The sequence below is a fragment of the Spea bombifrons genome, chromosome 4 (assembly GCF_027358695.1).
Source record: "Spea bombifrons isolate aSpeBom1 chromosome 4, aSpeBom1.2.pri, whole genome shotgun sequence".
Taxonomy (NCBI): Eukaryota; Metazoa; Chordata; class Amphibia; order Anura; family Pelobatidae; genus Spea; species Spea bombifrons.
The window spans coordinates 49,616,935-49,628,598 of NC_071090.1; positions in this window are offsets into that span (position 1 = coordinate 49,616,935).

Sequence of the window (11,664 nt, forward strand, 5' to 3'; positions counted from 1 at the left end):
ACTCATCTCCATCTTTATAAAAGTCCATTTACATACACCGATCAGCCATAATATTATGACCACTAACGGGTGAAGTGAATAACACTAATAATCTTATTATTATGGCACCTGTCAGATGGTGGTATATATTAGGCAGAAAGTAAATATATTTCATCCTCACAGTTGACCTGTTAGAATGAGAAAAAATGAGCCAGCTTCAGAATCTGTGCAACATTGACAATGGCCAAATTGTGATGGGTAGCCGACTGGGTCGGGACATCTCCAAAACTGTGTGGGGTTTTCTGGGTCTGCAGGAAAGTGGTCCAAAAAAAGGAAAAGCAATGAACCGCTAACATAATCATGAAGGCAGGAGGCAGGCCCATATGTTAGAAAGGCATCAGAACACACAGTGACCCCTGTCCGCTGCCAAAAGCACCTACAATGGGCACGTGAGCAAAAGAACTGGACCACAGAGCAATGGAAAAAGGTGACCTGGTCTGATGAATAAAGTTTTTTTTTTTTCTCCTCACTTCTATGGCCGGATGCATGTGACTTATCTGGAGAGCACATGGCACCATGATGCACTATGGGAAGAAATTAAGCCGGGGAGGCAGTGTGGTGCTTTGGGCAATTCATGTGGATGTTACTTTGACACGTACCACCTACCCTAAGTATTGTTGCAGACTATGTACATCCTTTCATGGACACGGTACTCCCTGATGACATTGGCCTCCTTCAGCAGGATAATGTGCAAATATGGTTCAGGAATGGTTTGAGGTACACAACAAGTTCAAGGTGTTGACTTGGCCTCCAATCCAATTGAGTATCTGTGGGTTGTGCTAGAAAACAAGTCCAATCCATGGAGGCCCCACCTTGCAACTTACAGGACTTAAAGGATCTGCTGCTAACATCTAGGTGCCAGATAAAAAAGTGCACCTTCAGAGGTCCAGTGGTATGGGAAACTAGGGCAGTGTAGGGTTACCATGGGTGGTTCTTCAGATGGGGGGCTTTAAAACTACGGGCTTGTTCCAGATATTTAAAAATCAGTTCACTTTAGTTAAGACTGGTATTATTTTGAAGACTTACTGACTTCTTTGAGTGGGTAGTTGTTGCTCCACTACCTAAACAACTTCCTGTTGAGATCAGAAGTGTGTTATGTCTTCTTGTTCATGGGGTAGCACAGGGCTTAAGCTTTCCCTTGGCAGAGTAAAAAATGAGAGTTTGTGCTTTTTTTTTTTGTACTTTTTGGTATAGAGATTGAAACCAATGCTATGTTCTACCATTTGCCTAGGGCCAAGCTGAAAGCACTTATGTTATAGCTATGTAAGGAAAGGTTGCTGTGAAAAGTGCAGCTGCAGCAGGCCCAGTACTCTCTCAGCTGACATTTTCTAGTTCAGTCATAACAAGGAGCAGAGACGTTTGCCAATGGTTGATTTGTTGTTTCTTGCACTTCATCTGTTATCTGTCAGATCAAGAGTGCTTCTGGAAAGTTGTATCAGATGCTTCTAAAATCATTATGGATTCATTATTTTCCAACTCTCTGTTACGAGTGGCAGCAGGGCCTCAAGTGCCAAGCTGGTGGGGAGTGATACAGCTTGGGAAGGTGGACAAGGAAAGAGAAGCATCTCTTGCATTCCTGTGTCACTCTGTCCTAGCCTTTACATGCCACTCACAAGGCCACATGCTACATGCACTGGTGACATCCCAAACAATGTCACAAGTGCACAAATGCTTGGCCAGCACTGAAGGCTGGAGGGATCCACAGCAACCAGGGATGAGCATACAATAACCAATGTCCTGGATGTTATCGATAATGACTTATTATTGATAATGGCTGCTGCTGATGACACCACTGAAGTCTGCTTCCTTTCTGTCCACAATGGCCGCTTTGTCTGGGTGGTTTTGATTAACATTATGATGCTGATGTGGTGTACTAGTTTCTATGTTTCATGGTTGTTTCCCTTGCCTCATTATATGGGAGCCTTTCATTTTGTTGGCCAAGCAGGTTCATTGGATTGCTGCACACTACTTTCATTTTTTTAGGTGGCTCATGAAGTAAGGGTATTAGATAAGACAGAGGGATCTGCAGATGGGTTGTCATTTGTGGTATAGAGATTGATACCCATACAATTGTTTCTTTACTTTCTTAGGTAGCTGAGCTGATAGATTAAAATGGCGATCATGGCTGAAAAAGATAACACTTATGTAGCTTTGGTCATTATTGGGTAGCTTGGGATTAGTATATAAAGTGATGCCTATAGGTGATGCATTCTGTAGAAGAATGTCTCTTGGTATGGTGCGGGTGTTTCTGCTGCCTCTCTTTATCAGGTGGCGCTCTAGTCTTATTTGGCAGGTTTACTCCATTTTGATATATATTTTCAAGGTCATTGATACTCTGGCTGACGGCTGGATTTGTGGGTAGCCGAGAGTTGTGTTAAAAATTTGATATTGTTTGACTACCTTTTGGAACATTGTTTGTTCTTGGTTTATTTGGCTTGAGGGGGCTCGTGGGTTCTTTCCTGGCAGTGAGCACATGGGTTAACTGTCTATGGAAGGAATTATTTTGTGGCAAAGCAAGTAGGGGTACTCAGGGGAGTGTCAATCAACGTTGTGTTTTTGGCCGTGTTTCTTTTCTGTGCAGATCGATTTGTTAACAGGATGTTGGACCAGATTTTATAGGTGTCATTCGGTTTCAATGAAGTTCACAACACAATCTTTTTTTCATTTGTGTAGCAACAGAAGCAACAGCCCAAAGTCTGCTGGAACTGGTTATTAAGCAGATTTGAAGATGAGAGTCAGATGTGTATACATTTTACATACATCTTCACTGTTCCAATAAGAATCCCGGGGCACTTATATAGGGCTGCTTGTTGCAGAACCTTGGTTTTGATTGGCTTTGAGGGGGGCAGGATAAGTTAGCGGGCATCCCACTATTCCTGGAATGTATGGAAAGTATTTCTCAACTATGGTTTAGTGTATCAAGCAGGCAGTAGCAGTCTTAGGATCCATCAGGACAGTGGAGCTTATAAATCTCATAAAGCAGGATCTAGTAACAATCTTCCTTTGATGAATTACTGTTGGTTTGGTTGGAGTTGATTCTGCAAGCATGGAAGTATAGGTCCAGGAATCAAGTGGCACTGGGGAGATGCTGGAAAAAAAATCAGTGTGAAAATCTGCCCGATGGATAGGTGGAACAGCACATGGAGCTGGGGGTAGATAATAAAGATTTTAAAGGTGTACCTGAATTATATGAGCCTAGATATGCTGGTTGTATGGTGCTGTGTCGCAGGCTTTGGCTGCGGTGGGGGTGTGGTGTCGGTGGGCGTATGATGTTGCTAGGTGGCAGCAATATTTCTCTCTAGCCTAGTCCATTATGCCACTAGCAAGATTGGTCCTGATATGCCTGCCAGGATGTTGGAGGTTCTGGTGCATTGGGGATTACACACACATACATACATACATACATATTGTGTTGAGTTTTTGGAATGCCTTCTGCATGTTGAGGATGAATGTCTTACCTGCCACAATTATGCAGCCATAAAGGGAAGGTATGGGCAAGGAGAGCTTAGAGCAAGAGATTTCCTTTTCTTGGTAGGGAACTTCTGTTGTGATGGGGTTATTTATATCACATAGGGAGATTGGAGCTTTCTCTTCCAAAGTGCCTAAGCTGTAAATGGAATTTGGCTTGCCAGGGGTGTTGTGTGCTCAGGGTTGTCAAACACACACCATGGTAGATGCAGTAGGCTGGGATACTGCTATTGTTATCCGTTTTTTGGTGTACAGTAATGCTGGTAAGAATTTGAATAAAGCTATGGCCACATCACCTGCAGATGGCATCTGGCATTTTTGGGAGATGGGGTGCTTTTTATCGCTATCCATGGCTTAGGTCAGCTCTTTTAAGCAATTGCAGAAAACAGTTTGTCTTTTATGTATTTCCTACTTAAACCAGTAAAGGAAAAGTATATTTGTATTATTTTGAAATATAATTCGCCTTTAGGCTCAAGGGCTTTCAGGAGTCATTTCTGGGACAAAAGTAACGGTGGACAGAAGTGTCAATCAGGGAACTGTCCACTGAAAATTGGGACATCTAGTCATCGAAGTATATAGGGAATTGCTTCTCTAATACTTATATATTGAGAATTAACTTTACTTATTGGGTTTAAATAGCCATTTTTATGTTTCAGTATTGTTTCTTTAAAGATATTAATGATAAAGCATCCATAAATACCCATTCACTAACTTCTTGAGTCTGAAAGCTGCTAGGATACTTATATGCAGAGGACTTTAAAAAATAAACATGTCCTCCAAGGTCATTGAGATCAGGTTATATCATATGACTCCCATTTCTTATCCATTTGCACAATGTGAAACTTGGAGCCAGATAGAATACAAGAAATGCTGGCACCATGCCAGGAACATGTAGCAGCGGTATTCGGAAATACAGTTTTATGATAAGTGAATTCAGTTTATTTTGTTGGTATTCACAAAGGCTGCTTCTCGCTAGAATTTAAAATCAGCCTTTAGCTGGGATTGTCTATTAAAAATACTTACGCAATATAGGAGGATTATTGGAACCACTTTTTAAAGTGTCTGTGTTGCTATCATAGCACATGATTTATAAAAAATGAAAAAAACCTAAAAAACAAATTGACTTTTTTATTTGGCAAATCGGGAACATTTTATTTCCCACTGGAAGACTTTGATTTATGAGCCTCCAAGGTTGAGATACTGCTGGTAAAAGGCTTTTCTATTAATGTGCTACAGTAATTATACTTTGGCTGCCTGCCTAATTCCTGCTGCTGAAAATGACCAGTGTATACTGAGTGGGATACAGGGCTGTTAGATAGTTTCAGGAGGGCAGAAAGATTAGTGCAATTTGGCAAGCATATTAATGAACTAACATTAATAGTAACCATAAGGGTAAAAAGTTCAAAACCAGTAACAGGGTGAAAAGAGAGAAAAAAAAGACAGTTTCCCAACTATGGAGGAATGCATATCAAAGTAACGTGTGTAATTTAATATGCATTCTTAAAAAACTGAGCAGTTACCTGACACAAAAGTAACACTTACCTCCTTCAGGGTCCTTAGCATTAGTGAGATGATGAGTACAGAAATGCACAATACATTTTGTAATATATAAAATCTCTTTGTTCCTAGGACATGAATTGACTGATAAGGCATCAACCATAAAGTCCTGGCAAGGGTTGCATCAGTCTTTTTGATTCAGCAGTGACTGGAGCAGTGGCATCTCCAGCTATTTAGGGGGGAGAGGCACACAAGGTACAGGGACCAAAGTAGGGGGGGCAATTATAAAACGCTACACTACGTATACAATATATGTGTGTGTGTGTGTATATATATATATATATATATATATATTTATATGTATCTGTGTTAGACATGCGTTTTTCACTACATAATATGTACTTTATCTCTTTGAAGTAAAGACCATGATTGAAATATGTTTTCAAACTAACAGCTGAACTGGCAGTTATTTTTCATCCTTTAATATTAGACCCTGCTGCAGATATATTTTATATTGACAAAAATTGGACCCTACGCAACCATTTCTTTGGGCCCCGCTCCACGCACCCTAGCATGCAATCACTCCCTCCTACCACACCAAAAAAATATTTGCCACACTGACTGCAGATTAGGGAAAGACTATGAGAATCAGTGCAATCTTCTTTCCTTCTAACCCCACCGTGACATGCAGAGGTCTTCTCCTCTGTAATCATCCCCAGAATCCCTTTGTCCCCTCATTCACTAAGTGATACCTCTCTTTTACTTATTCCCAATAGTTCAGGTATAGAGCAAATAAACAAGACATAAAACAGCACTTGCATGTATAGATCAACAGAACAAACCCAATATTTGCAGGTATACATAAATAATGTATGTAAACATAGCATTGCAGGTAAAGTTCAACACATTAACACACAAACCCAGCTTTGAATGTACAGATCAATTGAAATTCACATGTGAGCTAAGTACTGAAGGTATAGATCAAATAAACAGAGTCAGACATACAAATCCTGTATTTGCAGGTATACAATAATAATGTATGGAAACATAGCATAGCAGATATAGATCAAAATAATAACACAAAAACCCAGCTTTGTAGGTATAGATCAACTGGAATTCACATAAAAACTCAGCATTAAAGGTATAGATAAAACCCCCTAAATTACAGGCATTGATCACTGGTTGCACACCCCAAAGGCCAGCCCCGGCATCCACACTGCTCACATAGAACCTGACTGGCACCCAAATTACACACATATGACTTGCTATCTTTGTCCCCAAAACAGCCCAGCATGAGTCATCTTTGTCCCCAAATACCCTGCCTTGTGCCATCTTGGTCCCCAAGGCTCAAACACCCTGCTTGTGCCATCTTTGCCTTTACAAAAATCAATTACACATCAATGATACATGCAAACACTCAATATTTTACACTTTCATTCACACAATTATTTATTCTCTCACTCATTCACATAAGTTATGTACACATATTCATTAATGCATGCTCGCAAATTCATTAATTCTCTCACTCATTCACACAATTCATCTACACTAATTCATTCTTTCACTCATTTACACAATTCATATACACTTTTTATTTCAGTATTCTTACTACACCAACCCTCTACCCCCTCTCTCCTTTCTTACTATCTACCCCCTCTCCCCTTTCTCACTATCTACCCCCTCTCCCCTTTCTCACTATCTACCCCCTCTCCCCTTTCTCACTATCCTATCCCCCCTTTCTTACTATCTACCCTCCCCTTTCTCACTTTCTACCCTCTTTCCCCATTCCTCACCATCTACCCCCCTTTCTCATTGTCTACCCTCTCTCCCCTTTGTAGTTCACTTACCTTGCAGAAGTCCAGTGCTGCCTCGCAGATGCACAAAAAAAAAAAAAGATGCCATTTCAATGCCGATGCCACTGTACTGGAGCTCTTTGCCATTTTTACAACATTTCTTGAATCCCCCAGAAGTCTGTCCTTCAGGTAAAAAGTAGCGACTGTAAACAAGATAACTTGTTAATTATTGACAATACACCGGGCTAATCTGGTTACCTTAAAATGTAGACCTCCGCATCAAGCTTTTTTCATGTGTTCACATCTTCAGCGATTCAGCCTATGATCAGGGGATTGAGTATGTTTGAGAATATTTGCACAGGTTGCTGCCTTGATATCATTTGAAAAAGTAGATCCTAACATTGAACACAGAAAGATGATCAACATCTTGGGGGATGCTTCTCTTGCCACAAGCAATTTCAAAACAGGAAAAATATTGAATAATAAAGTATATGAGTTCTTACTTTGTTAGGGGTTAGCCGTATGTTTGTATCACTGGGGAAATGGTGTAAAAAGAGCTTTACACTGTTACATATTCTATACAAGGCTGGACTGGGCATAGTGAGATAGCTCTGGTGCTTTAAGGCCTGTGGCCGCTCCAATGATGTAAATGCAGCTGTCAGCTGGATATGCGTGGCCACACATTACATTTTTATGTTCATGTAGTGTCAGCTGGGCATATCCAGCCGGCAGCCACACACTGCATCACCCGATCTCCTGGGTAAGCATGGAGTATTGCCACCATTTTTTTCCATTTAAAAAAATCAGACTGTTGGTTAGGAACATAATTCCTTTACTTTGGTTTCTTTTTTTTATACTGATTACATTACAATATTTATTGTTCTTGGAATCTAACCTGTTGTAGGCGTGCTATTTGTACAATATTTGTTTCATGCTAAACTATGGAATTTTAGAACTGGTTCGCTGGCTAAGTAATGGTTCATAGCTATTGTAAAAATCGTGTGAATTTCCAGATTGTAGGTGTATGGAAAAATTCCTTCGCCACAAGTATTTGTAAACAGCATCTGTGTCCTTTGAGATCCTTTAACGTATGCACATATATAACACAATGGTATAACAGCAATAATTAATTACTTCCCCACAGCATTATTTAGCATCTGTTTAAATTTATTGCAATAGATAATGAGGCATAATATGGCAACACTTATGCAAACTTAATTGCATGCAATCTGTTATTTGTTAGCACAATTGCGACGTTGAATGAAGTACCATTTTAAACTGAAACTGAATACAACAGTGGGGAGTCTACAAAATTAGTTCAATAACTAGAAGTATCTTAAAAAACGGTTGTACATACCCCATACAGACGTGACTAAGAAACCTCCTATTTTTATTTTTATTATTTCTTTGCTTAGGTATTTTCAAATTGTTTTTCTTATTCCATAAAATTCAGATTCATGAAGTTAGTTATTTTGTTGCCGCTCTTTTTTAAAGTTTAAATAATACAAAGGGGGTAAGGATCCTCGGGAGTAGAGTGCAGCTAGGCGGATAAGAGCCATGTGTGAGTGTTCGGGAGTGTAGACAATGGGTGGGAGGAGGTACCCAGGGATAGGTTGTACAGTCAGGGGCTGAACGTTGGGGACATCAGGGAATATAAGGGTATTCTACCCACCTCCTTCTTTTCAGCGACTTTGAAGTCAATGGCTTGGTGACAGCTTCCCTCCCTACCCTCTTTGTAATAAGTATTATGTTTTTTGTATACAAACTTTATTTCTTGTCACAGCAGCCAGGGATGTCCTTGCCAATAGGGGATGGTTTTAGAAGTTGGTGGTTTATGAAGTGATGATGGCAATGAATTATGACCATGCCAATTTAGCTAAAAGCAGGGTAGTGGTTTGCACTATTTAGAGGTAAGGCCGAGGACAAAGGGTGAGGTGATGTACCCAAAAGAGTTTTTATGTTATTGTTAATAAAAGTAGGGAAGGACAAGTTATTTGAGATTTTATTATATAGTTCAGGGTAATCAATGTATCAAAGCTGAGGTCAGAAAGCCAGAGTTCAAGGTAATAAAGGTCAGGATACCCTATGACAGGCACAGGTAGGACCATCTGAGGACAAGGTGTAGTAGGTTACGGGGGTTTATATAGGGCTAGGAATTGGAAAAGGCCAAATTCAGTTTTGGCGCCAAAATGACGTCATTCCGTACAGGACGTCTGTGCGCGAGCCGCACATCACTAAGGGCATCAGAATGAGGTGCAGAAGAAAATCTTTTTATGTCTAATTTATGTTTTTAATTGTTTTACCTCTTTTTTTTTTCTAATAAACTTCCTTTATCTGCAGATATTTTGGGTGATTTTCCCTGCTGAAACACCTCACCAAGCCAAATCTTTGTGGTATTGCTACTGAAGTCCTCTTCCTCCAGAGTGTCTGGCTGGGTGATTCACAATGAGCCATTCTATTTGCCAAAGGTAGCATGATAAGGGGCAGTGTGTTTGTCCAATAGATTAGGCTAAAATAACAGAGCTAGAACATATACAAATGGCTCTGAATTAACAGATTTCATGCTGTCAAGATAGTAATCAAAAGTTCAAACTCTTCTGGGCGCCATTTCAATGACACTTTTTGGAAAATCATCTTTTCTAAGATTAATTTTTTTTTTGTGGTACAAAACACACCTCTTCTTGATAGTAAATAACACTGAATAGGGATTGCTAAAGCTGTTTACTGTCTGTGTGTGTTTGAATCCATATTTTGGTAAAGGCTGAAGATACAAAGTGAGGTTGCCACAATCTCAGCAAGCAAAGATTTTATGTTTCAAACCAGGTTTATAAAATCAGTAATTTAATATCTTCTGATGTCTGTCACCTTTTAGGTGATATATTATCTTTCTCCCTATGACACAAAACACTAGAATATATATTAAATATGTGGGGATCTGGCAAACATGACATAAGTGTTGTCTGACACATTTCCTTTAATAAAAAATATTGTGTGTTTTATTTCCAACTGTGATAGATATAATTTTAAGCAAGGGACCACTGGAATAAACATAAGATCATGGCATACTTTGTCATTTCCGCCTTGAAGAAAAGAGTTCTACGTGTAAAAAGAATACGAAAGGGGCTTTAATAGTCAAACTCTCTTCCGTACAATACTTTTTTTTCTTGTATGTGTCCATTGGGTCTAATAACTGTTTTGAAGAATTAAAATAACTATCAAACTCTTTTTTTTTTACTACCCAAGAAATTGTGTATCTGCAAATTGAAATGATCCCTTACAGATGAAACAAAAACTTGAGATGTAATCTCTGCTAAGCCAATAGATGTGTGTGCATGTTCTAGTTAGTGGGAAATATATTATCGCTGTAAAATGTGATCAGTGTACCCATTTTGTCAGATACCAACAGAGACAAAACCAAATATCTGGTCCCCACAATAGTAGATGACCTTGTTCATCATAAAAGATTACAATTACCAAATTATTCTGGATTACTCTTAAGTAAAATACAAGAAATTGCTTGTTGATTTCATCAATATATAGAATGTATACCTACTTTGTGTGGAATATTTTACCTTCTAGTTTATTATAATTGATACATTATTTAATGAGAAATTCTAATACAAATAATCTGAACAGAAAGTTAAATGGCTGACCTGTGTGCGGGTGTGGCAAGCCTGGGGGCAGATATGCATAACTGGGGTGGGGCAGGTTGGCAAATAAAAGGAAATAAAAACTAAATATTTTTCTCAATCATAGCTTTTATTAAATATGACAAAATAGTTTTACATGAATTAATATTTACTAGTAAAACTTTTTTCTTATAGGGTAGTCAGGCTTTTTCTTTTTTTCATAAAATAATCAAATTTGGGGGGTCGTCTTATAATCGAGCAAATACGGTATTTGTCATTGATGAAATTTTAGAATTTACTCAGTTGTGTGCTTCTTTGTGGAACTCTGTAAACTTGTAGGTTAATCAATATGCCGTTTTATATCTCTTCACTTTGTGCTGCATTTTCCTACTCATTTTCTTGATTTATTTCACCTAAATCATCTTTTCTTCATAACTGACTATTTAGGTTATTATGTACTGCAAAAATTATACTATTTTTGAGAAACCATGAAAATAACAAAATTCTATTTACTTAAGCTTAAAAGCAACTCATATCCTTATGTTTGAATTGCCTGAATGAGCATGCAGTCGGAACCCAATCAATTCTCTCAAAAAAATGTAATAGCTGCATCCCATTGTTAGTAACGTAAGCTAGTGACTGCCTCGATAAATGAGCAAATCATTCACCACGATGGAGCACTGAAACAGGAACAGACCTCGCACTCTTACCACAAGAATTAAGAAAGGCAAGAGATTGGAAGAGAGCTGGTGACAGTGGCAGCAGCACGTGGTTCAACCGGAGAAGCCTGCAGGATGGGTGCAAGGTGCTTGGTGGCTTCTCAGGTGGAACCCATGTGCTGCTGACACTACCCTTTTTTAATGCAGATAATTCAAATTCAAATTGCTGCATTTACCCCCCAACAAAATTGTGTGTGTATGTATATGTAATATATATATATATATATATATATATATATATATATATATATATATATAATGTAATATGTATATATATATCTATCTATCTATATCTGTCCCCTGGGCAAGAAGGTGCCAGCTCTCCCATGGTACAATTTCTGCTTAGATGCTGTTCCACTTATCAATCACCCTCTCAGTAAAGTAAAACTCCCTTACATGTAAGACTCTGATCTTCTAGTTTGGATTATGACCACTTATCCTCCTTTGAAGTAAATGTTCCTTTTCTACTTTGTAAATAACGCATTCATTTTAAACTTAAAAAAAAAAAAATCCAATATA